Source organism: Triticum aestivum, chromosome 1D, assembly GCF_018294505.1.
Source record: "Triticum aestivum cultivar Chinese Spring chromosome 1D, IWGSC CS RefSeq v2.1, whole genome shotgun sequence".
In the NCBI taxonomy this organism is placed as follows: domain Eukaryota; kingdom Viridiplantae; phylum Streptophyta; class Magnoliopsida; order Poales; family Poaceae; genus Triticum; species Triticum aestivum.
In genome coordinates, this window is record NC_057796.1 from 401,622,998 (window position 1) to 401,634,096 (window position 11,099).

Consider the following 11,099-nt stretch of genomic DNA (forward strand, 5'->3'; position numbering starts at 1 on the left):
GCAGCGAAGTATACGCCATAGCACATCTTCTGATAGTGCGGGTAGTTTTGCTTTGAGCTGGACAGTACTTCGCTGAGATAGTAGATCGGCCTCTGGACCAGCTGAGCTCGGCCTTCCTCTGGGCACTGGACCACAACAACAGTGCTGACGACTCGGCTTGTCGCGGCGATGTAGAGGAGCATGGGCTCCTTCTCAGTCGGCGCAGCCAGGACAGGCGGAGTGGTCAACATTTTCTTCAACTCGTGGAAGGCTTGGTCGGCTTGATCATTCCACTCAAAGTGAGTGGACTTCTTCATGAGTCGGTACAGGGGGAGGGCCTTCTCTCCTAGTCGGCTGATAAAACGGTTCAGGGAGGCTAAGCAGCCAGTGAACTTCTGCACATCTCGCAGCTTGGTGGGTATCTCCATCCTCTCGATGGCCTTGATCTTGACAGGGTTGCACTCAATGCCGCGTTCGGATACCAAAAAGCCTAACAGCTGGCCGGCTGGCACTCCGAACACGCACTTCTCGGGGTTGAGCTTGATCTGGAATCGGCGCAAGTTGGCAAATGTTTCCTTCAGGTCTTCCAGCAGGGTACCGCGCTTCTCTGTCTTCACCACAATGTCGTCTACGTAGACGTGGGCATTTCTGCCGAGTTGTTTCAAGAGACATTTCTGCATGCAACGCTGAAAAGTGGCACCGGTGTTTCTCAAGCCGAATGTCATTGTCAGGTAGCAGAAAGCTCCAAAGGGTGTGATGAAGGCAGTCTTCAGGCGGTCAGCCGGGTCCAACTTGATCTGATGATACCCTGAGTATGCATCCAAAAAACATAACAGCTCGCATCTGGCTGTGGAGTCTATCACTTGGTCAATCCGTGGCAAAGCAAACGGATCCTTTGGGCAGGCCTTGTTCAAACTTGTGTAGTCTATACACATGCGCCACTTGTTATTCTTCTTCAAAACCAGAACTGGATTGGCAAGCCATTCTGGAAAGAACACTTCCATGATGAAGCCGGCTGCAAGGAGCCGGGCTATCTCTTCTCCCACGATTCTTCGCTTCTCTTCTGATAGTCGGCGGAGGGGTTGCCTGACCGGCTTCGCGTCAGCTCGGACATGTAACTTGTGCTCGGCGAAATCCTTCGGGACACCGGGCATGTCCTTTGGGGACCATGCAAAGATTTCTCGATTCTCACAGAGGAAGTCGGCGAGCTCGCCTTCCTATTTACTGTCCAAGTTTGCCCCAATCACGGCGAACCTCTCCGGGTGCTCTGGTTCCAGAGGTATCTTCTTTGTCTCTTTCGCAGGCTGGAAGGAGCCCTGCGCATCACAGTCCTTGGGGTTGGGGGACAAGGCCGGCTGCTTGCCGGCCATGGCCACAACCCGCTCCAACATCCTTTTCTCTTCTGCCACCACGAGGGACTCGGCCAGCCGGCTGCTGGCCATGGCACACTCGATGGACTTCTTGTAGTCGCCGGCTACCGTGATGATCCCCTTCGAGCTCGGCATCTTCATCTTCAGGTAGGCATAGTGGGGTACAGCCATGAACTTGGCCAAAGCAGGTCGGCCAAGTAGTGCATGATAGGGGCTCTCCAAATCCACCACCTCGAACCATATTGCTTCCCGGCGAAAGTGATCTTTGTCTCCGAAGAGAACATCCATCTTGATCTTGCCGATTGGAGAGCAAGATAGGCCGGGTACGATACCATGGAAGACAGTGCGGCTCGGCATGAGCTGCTTTGCTTTGATGTTCAGCTTGTCCATGGTGTCGCGGTACAGTATGTTGATACTGCTTCCGCCGTCTATCAGGACGCGGGAAAATCTGGCAGCTCGCCTCTCCGTCGCAAGGGTGACGTCCAAGACCATAGCATAGGAGCCAGGCGAAGGCATCACCTCTGGGTGGTCGGCCTAGCTCCAGCTGATGGGCTTTTCCGACCAGTGCATGAACTCGGCGGTGCTAGAGGCGACTGCGTTTACTTCTTGGTGTTGCCGGCGTCGGTTGCGCTTGTCGTCGACTTGACTCGTGAAGACGACGTAGGCGTCGCGCGCCTCGGGGAACTCGTCCTGGATGGCGCCGACTGCCGGCCGGGCCGCCGGCTGCTGGGGAGCTGGAGGCGGCGGGCCGGGAGGCGGAGGCGGCACCATCCCTTCGCCCTTGGTGATGCGGGTGAGCCAGTGGCATTTACGTGTTGTATGGTTGGACGGCTTTGCGCCGCTGTGGAACTTGCAAGGGGCATCGAGTGCTTGTTCGTAGGAGAAGGACGACTGCCAGGGCGGCCGGCCACCCTTCTTCTTGGGAGCGGGCCACTCCTCGGGCTGCTCGTCTTCAATTGTGGCCACCTGCCGACTGGAGGAAGTCGGCATGGGGCCCTTGCGCTTGTGGTCGTTCTGGTAGGGGCGCCGGTTAGGGTCGCCAGCCGGCGTCTTGGGAGCCGGAGCAACTACTTTCCCCGAGGCATCCACTCGGAGCTCGGTCTTCATGGAGGAGTCGGCAGTGGCATACTTGTCGGCGGTGATCAGCAACTCGTCGAGGGTAGCCGGCTCGTCGCAGAGGAGTCAGTGCTTGAGGAGGGTGCCCTCTCGGCACCCGGCAGTGAAGTACTCGATGGCCTGGACCTCGTGCACTCCCTCGCAGGAGTTGGGGAGCTCGGCCCATCGCGTGAGGTAGTCGCGGGTCGACTCGTTGGGCCCTTGGACGCAGAGGGAGAGCTGGCGAGGCTTGGGAGGCCGCTTGTAGGTGCTGGTGAAGTTGCGGACGAAAAGCTCGGTGAAGTCCAGCCAGCTGTTGATGCTGTATGGCTTGAGGCTGTTAAGCCACGTGCGCGCCGTCCCTTGCAGCATCAAGGGGACGTACTTCACGGCAACGCGCCGATTGCCGTTGGCGATGCTGACGGCTGTGGAGTAGTCGATGAGCCAATCTTCCGGCTTCACCGAGCCGTTGTACTTGGGCGTGTCTCTGGGGAGCGAGAACCCTTTGGGGAAGGGCTCGTCGCGGATGCGGGAGCCAAAGCATGGCGGGCCGACATCGTCTTCTTCTTCTAACGCCAAGGATCGAGCAAGGCGGTCGATCCTGTGGCGGGCGTCACTCTCGCCGACTCCTTCTCGGCGGCCGAGTCAGTCGCCAAGAGTCGGATGCGTGATGGGCGGCGGAGTGAGGCGTCTTTCTCTTCGAGGCGGGGAAGGCGGCAGGTTTCCTTGGTGTTCGACCGCCCGAGGGCGGCCATCCGCGTCGCGCTCGATAGTGATGCGAGTCCGGCTGCGGCTGGCAGCCGGCTCCTTGTCTTTCCTCTGGCGCGTGCCGCTTGCAGTCGGCGAGCGGGACGTCGCGGCGTGCTCCCGGCGCGGGGGATGACTATCAGCACGGGCGCCGGCTTCGTGCCGTTCTGCAGCCGCGTCGATCAGCTGCTGGATCCGTTTTTTCATGTAGGGGAGCTCATCGGCTCCCAGCCCATTGAGCTCCTCTGCAGCCGCCTGAGCGGCTCGCAGATTCTCGAGCGGGGTGGCGTAGATGGGGCGATCTGCGCCCAGCATGCTGGCAACGGCTGAAGCCGGCTCGGCTCGGGCCGCTAGGCGGCGGCGTCCCGAAGGCGGCGCGGTCGACTTCGCGCTGGTGGGCTCGGTGAGGCATCTCATCGAGGCTATCTTCTTGCTCTCCGTGATGAGGGCAAGACGGCGTGCCTCCAGGGTCTCGGTGTCGGCGTCGGCCGGGAGGGGGACGGAGAGGTCGTGCATCGCCGCTTGCTGAGCGCCGCGGGCGTCCTCGCCCGAGTTGGAGATGTGGCTGATGACCAGCACTTCGGTGACAGCGCTGCTGCCGCTGTCAGCTCGAGGGAGGGGGTCGTCGAAGACCACCACGTCGGAGGGGTAAGCGTCGAGCGACGCGGTGTCGGAGTCGATGAGCATCGGGTCGGTGGAGCCGACCGACTCCATGTCCGCAGCAGGCTCGCTGGAGACGTGAAGTTGGTCGAGGAGGCTGACGAGGCGGCTCTCGGGGTAATCGGTGCCTGCGTCGGACGCAGGCTCGTCGGAGATGCGGGTCTCGCAGAGCAGATCGGCGAGGCGGCTCGCTGCGCAGGCGTCGTCGACGCCTTGCAGCGCGTCGGGGCAAACGCCATCGGGCGCAGCAGGCTGGCTGCGCTCGCGGGGAAGGAAGAGGGTTCCCGTCCAGAATAGGTCTCCGGACAACGGTGCACCTGGCCCCACGGTGGGCGCCAAATGTCGGGTGGTTGGTGCGACATATGCCAAGGGATGGCTTATCATTGTGGGAGCCAATAAAACGTCGCCGGTGCCTGGAAACGGGATGAGGCGAAGACATGCACGCCGGCGAATCTTACCCAGGTTCGGGGCTCTCCGAGGAGATAACACCCCTAGTCCTGCTCTGCGGGGTCTCCGCATGATCACTAGATCGATAAAGAGTAGCTACAATCGCTCCTAGAGCTGTTGGGATCAAGGGAGAAGAAGGGCAATGCTAGCTCTTGCTTCTCTCTGTCTATGGTGTGTGTGTATGTGCTATGCTTGGAAGCCAAACATGCAGAGGGGCGAACCAGAAGCGAACCCTTTGCATGGGTGCTCCGGGGGGTTTATATAGGCCTACCCCCACGGGGGTACAATGGTAATCCGACTGGGAACTGGCCCCAGCCGTCAGTGTCTACGCCTGCCGGCTTCTCCGCCGGCTGGTGGGTCCCGCCGGCTGGTGGGTCCCGCCGGCTACCGGCTACTCGGTCGACAGGCCGGCCCCACCGCCTAGGGTCTTGTCGGCGGCTGCTTACTGTAGCCGCGCCTCTGATGATGAGGGCTTTGTCGAGGTAAGCGTGGCTACAGTGATCCGCATCGGGGGCCATCACTGTAGCCTCACCTCGTCTTGTCTCCCTAATGGGGCTCCTGCTTCGAGGAAGGGAGTCGCCGGCTTCTGGAGGCCGGCTATGCTCCTGGCCGATTAGGAAAAACCGGGCCGCCTTCACGCCTCTCTCTGGCTGAAGGGGCCCGCGGTCCTTGGGCCGTACAGGAGGGGGTCGTGAATGATGTCACGGCTGGCGTGGCTACAGTGCCGGGCCGCGCGGGAGACATCCCTCCCGTACGGCCTCCTGTAGCCATGCCTGCCTCGGGCTTCGGGAGTCGTGGGCCGCACTGTGGCCACACCCCGTCATGTCGCCGTTATGTAGGGGTGGTTGTGGTCTCGGCCGGCTTCTAGGAGTCGGCGTCCTTCTTGGCCGGCTTCTTGGAGTCGGTGAGGCTGGGTCGCCTTCCGGTAGTCGGCTTTAGTGGTAGCCGGCCGGGGAAGGCGGCCCAAATGCTTGGAGTGCTTGAAGGCCCAAAGGCCTGATAAATTTTCTGAAGAGCCAGGGGTAGTCGGTTAGGCTACCCGTGACCAATTACTCCGACAATGATACTTTGAAGGAATTCCTCATGAAGAAAGGCTTCAAACCCGGTTCACTTGACCCAACTCTTTTCACTAAATCCTATGATGGTGAATTGTTTGTGTGCCAAATATATGTTGATGCTACCATTTTTGGGTGTACTGACCAATGTTAAAGTGATGAATTTGCCTACGTGATGAGTGAAGAATATCAAATGTCTATGATAGGAGAATTGAAATTCTTCTTAGGTCTTAAAATTCGTCAACAGCGTGATGGCATTTTCATATCTCAGGAGAAATACCTCAAGGATGTATTGAGGAAATTCGGCATGCAAGATTGCAAAGGCGTCAAAGTTCCTATGCCCACAAATGGCCATCTATGCACTGATGAAAATGGTATTGACTTCGATAAAAAGGTATATCGCTCCATGATTGGTTCTTTATTGTATTTATGTGCATCTAGGCCAGATATTATGCTTAGTGTTTGCATGTGTGCCCGCTTTCAAGTGACACCGAAGGAATCACACCATAAGGTTGTGAAGCATATTCTTCGATATCTAGCTCACACACTGGTACCTCTTGAGCACTGCGTTGGTTTTCCCTTGAAGAGGAAAGGGTGATGCAGCAAAGTAGCGTAAGTATTTCCCTCAGTTTTTGAGAACCAAGATATCAATCCAGTAGGAGGCTACGCGCGAGTCCCTCGCACCTACACAAACAAATAAATCCTCGCAACCAACGCGATAAGGGGTTGTCAATCCCTACACGGTCACTTACGAGAGTGAGATCTGATAGATATGATAAGATAATATTTCTGGTATTTTTATGATAAAGATGCAAAGTAAAATAAAAGCAAAGTAAAACGCAACGGAAATAACTAAGTGTTGGAAGATTAATATGATGGAAGATAGACCCGGGGGGCATAGGTTTCACTAGTGGCTTCTCTCAAGAGCATAGGTATTTTACGGTGGGTGAACAAATTACTGTTGAGCAATTGATATAATTGAGCATAGTTATGAGAATATCTAGGTATGATCATGTATATAGGCATCACGTTCGAGACAAGTAGACTGACTCCTGCCTGCATCTACTATTATTACTCCACACATCGACCGCTATCTAGCATGCATCTAGAGTATTAAGTTCATAAGAACAGAGTAACGCCTTAAGCAAGATGACATGATCTAGAGGGATAAATTCATGCAATATGATAAAAAACCCATCTTGTTATCCTCGATGGCAACAATACTATACGTGCCTTGCTGCCCCTACTGTCACTAGGAAAGGACACCGCAAGATTGAACCAAAAGCTAAGAACTTCTCCCGTTGCAAGGAAGATCAATCTAGTAGGCCAAACCAAACTGATAATTCGAAGAGACTTGCAAAGATAACCAATCATACATAAAAGAATTCAGAAGATTCAAATATTGTTCATAGATAAACTTGATCATAAACCTACAATTCATCGGTCTCAACAAACACACCGCAAAAGAAGATTACATCGAATAGATCTCCACGAGAGAGAGGGAGAACATTGTATTGAGATCCAAAAACAGAGAAGAAGCCATCTAGCTAATAACTATGGACCCGAAGGTCTGAGGTAAACTACTCACACTTCATCGGACAGGCTATGGTGTTGATGTAGAAGCCCTCCGTGATCGAAGCCCCTTCCGGCGGAGCTCCGGAACAGGCCCCAAGATGGGATCTCGTGGGTACAGAAGGTTGCGGCGGTGGAATTAGGTTTTTGGCTCCGTATCTGATCGTTTGGGGGTACGTAGGTATATATAGGAGGAAGTAGTACGTCGGTGGAGCAACGTGGGGCCCACGAGGGTGGAGGGCGCGCCCAGGGGGGTAGGCGCGCCCCCTACCTCGTGGCTTCCTGGAAGCTTCCTTGACTTAGGGTCCAAGTCTCCTGGATCATGTTCATTCCGAAAATCACATTACCGAAGGTTTCATTTCGTTTGGACTCCGTTTGATATTCTTTTTCTGCGAAACTCTGAAATATGAAAAAAAACAGCAATTCTGGGCTGGGTCTCCGGTTAATAGGTTAGTCCCAAAAATAATATAAAAGTGAATAATAAAGCCCAATAATGTCCAAAACAGAAGATAATATAGCATGGAGCAATAAAAAATTATAGATACGTTGGAGACGTATCAAGCATCCCCAAGCTTAATTCCTGCTCGTCCTCGAGTAGGTAAATGATAAAAACAGAATTTTTGATGTGGAATGCTACTTGGCATAATTTCAATGTAATTCTTCTTAATTGTGGTATGAATATTCAGATCCGAAAGATTCAAGATAAAAGTTCAATATTGACATAAAAATAATAATACTTCAAGCATACTAACTAAGCAATTATGTCCTCTCAAAATAACATGGCCAAAGAAAGTTCATCCCTACAAAATCATATAGTTTAGTGATGCTCCATCTTCGTCACACAAGAATGCTGCCCGATGACAAGCCAAGCAATTGTTTCATACTTTAGTAATCTCAAACTTTATAAACCTTCACGCAAGACATGAGCGTGAGCCATGGATATAGCACTATGGGTGGAATAGAGTATAATGATGGGGGTTATGTGGAGAAGACAAAAAGGAGAAAGTCTCACATCAACAAGGCTAATAAATGAGCTATGGAGATGCCCATCGATTGATGTTAATGCAAGGAGTAGGGATTGCCATGCAACGGATGCACTAGAGCTATAAATATATGAAAGATCAACAAAATAAACTAAGTGGGTGTGCATCCAACTTGCTTGCTCACGAAGACCTAGGGCACTTGAGGAGGCCCATTGTTGGAATATACAAGCCAAGTTCTATAATGAAAAATTCCCACTAGTATATGAAAGTGACAAAACAAGAGACTCTCTATCATGAAGATTATGGTGCTACTTTGAAGCACAAGTGTGGTAAAAGGATAGTAGCATTGTCCCTTTTTATTTCTCCTTTTTTGGGCCTTTTTTTATTTGGCCTTTTTTTCAATGCTCTATTAAATGATGATCATCATTCTATTTATTTACAACTCAATGATTACAACTTGATACTGGAACAAGGTATGACTCTATATGAATGCCTCCGGCAGTGTACCGGGATATGCAATGAACCAAGAGTGACATGTATGAAAGAATTATGAACGGTGGCTTTGCCACAAATACTGTGTCAACTACATGATCATGCAAAGCAATATGACAATGATGGACGTGTCATGATAAACAGAACGATGGAAAGTTGCATGGCAATATATCTCGGAATGGCTATGGAAATGCCATAATAGGTAGGTATGGTGGCTGTTTTGAGGAAGATATAAGGAGGTTTATGTGTGAAAGAGCATATCATATCACGGGGTTTGGATGCACCGGCGAAGTTTGCACGAACTCTCAATGTGAGAAAGGGCAATGCAGGGTACCGAAGAGGCTAGCAATGATGGAAAGGTGAGAGTGCGTATAATCCATGGACTCAACATTAGTCATAAAGAACTCACATACTTATTGCAAAAATCTACAAGTCATCAAAAACCAAGCACTACGCGCATGCTCCTAGGGGGATATATTGGTAGGAAAAGACCATCGCTCGTCCCCGACCGCCACTCATAAGGAGGACAATCAAAGAATACCTCATGTTTCAAATTTGTTACATAACGTTTACCATACGTGCATGCTACGGGACTTGCAAGCTTCAACACAAGTATTTCTCAAATTCACAACTACTCAACTAGCACAACTTTAATATCACTACCTCCATGTCTCAAAACAATCATCAAGCATCAAACTTCTCTTAGTATTCAAAACACTCATAAGAAAGTTTTTACTAATCTTGAATACCTAGCATATTAGGTTTATTTAAGCAAATTACAATGCTATTGAAGACTCTCAAAATAATCTAAGTGAAGCATGAGAGATCAATAGTTTCTATAAAACAAATCCACCACCGTGCTCTAAAAGATATAAGTGAAGTACTAGAGCAAAACTATATAACTCAAAAGATATAAGTGAAGCACATAGAGTATTCTAATAATTTCCAAATCATGTGTGTCTCTCTCAAAAGGTGTGTACAGCAAGGATGATTGTGGTAAACTAAAAAGCAAAGACTCAAATCATACAAGACGCTCCAAGCAAAACACATATCATGTGGTGAATAAAAATATAGGTCCAAGTAAAGTTACCGATGGAAGTAGACGAAAGAGGGGATGCCTTCCGGGGCATCCCCAAGCTTTGGCTTTTTGGTGTCCTTAGATTATCTTGGGGGTGCCATGGGCATCCCCAAGCTTAGGCTCTTGCCACTCCTTGTTCCATAATCCATCAAATCTTTCACCCAAAACTTGAAAACTTCACAACACAAAACTTAGCAGAAAATCTCGTGAGCTCCGTTAGCGAAAGAAAACAAAAGACCACTTCAAGGTACTGTAATGAACTCATTATTTATTTATATTGGTGTTAAACCTACTGTATTCCAACTTCTCTATGGTTTATAAACTATTTTACTACCCATAGATTCATCAAAATAAGCAAACAACACACGAAAAACAGAATCTGTCAAAAACAGAACAGTCTGTAGTAATCTGTAACTAACGCAAACTTCTGGGACTCCAAAACATCAGACAAAATATGACGACGTAGAAAATTTGTTTATTGATCAGCAGCAATTGGAATCAATATTTTATCACGTTCTGGTGATTTTTAACAATTATTTTCGTGAACAGAAAGTTTCTGGAAATTACAGCAAGATCAAATACCTATCATCCAAGAAGCTCCTATAGGTTTAACTTGGCACAAACACTAATTAAAACATAAAAACACATCTAACCAGAGGCTAGATCAAATATTTATTCCTAAACAGAAGCAAAAGGCAAAAAACTATATATAAAATTGGGTTGCCTCCCAACAAGCGCTATCGTTTAACGCCACTAGCTAGGCATAATAGCAAGGATAAATCTAGGTATTGCCATCTTTGGTAGGCAATCCATAAGTGGCTCTCATGATAGATTCATATGGTAATTTTATTTTCTTCCTGTAGCGACCATACCTCAAACAGTCTAGTCTCCGTGCATCAGTGTCATCCCTGGATAGGTAATCCTGACACACACAGTACTTTGAAGGATTTATAACAGAGTAGCAATCACACACTTATTACATCGAATAGTTCAAGAGAACTCAATACAAATTAATATGGCTTAAGGCCATCTAAAAACGATAACAGCAGAAGGCTTGGAAGATAAAGTGAGTCCATCAACTCCAACGGCATCACTGAGTATAAGACCACGACCTAAGGCTCCTTACTCGTCGTCTGAAAAGTCTGCAACATGCTACGTTGCAGCCCGAAAACGGGTCAGCACATGGAATATGCTGGCAATGTAACACATAGAGAGTAATGAACAGAATAATGCTATCACTACATGCATATTTGGCTAGTGGAAAGCTTTATGGTTACAGTTTTGCGAAAAGCCAATTTTTCCCTACCACAAAGGAATAAATTTTATTTAACTATCATGGTGGTTGTTAAATGTTGAGAAGGTACCTCCAACTCAATCCCAATTAAGAACGTGATTAACCCAATCAAATTAAATTAAGTAGCATGATGATGAGATTCACATGATAATCCAAGAACTAGATACTCAAGACGTCCATAGCCGGGGACACGGCTAACCATGATTAGTTTGTACACTCTGCAGAGGTTTGTGCACTTTTCCCCACAAGACTCGATTGCCTCCGCTTGATTTCTCGCACTACATGGTGTTTGAGAAACGGATGACCGAGACACAGTCTTTCAGAAAC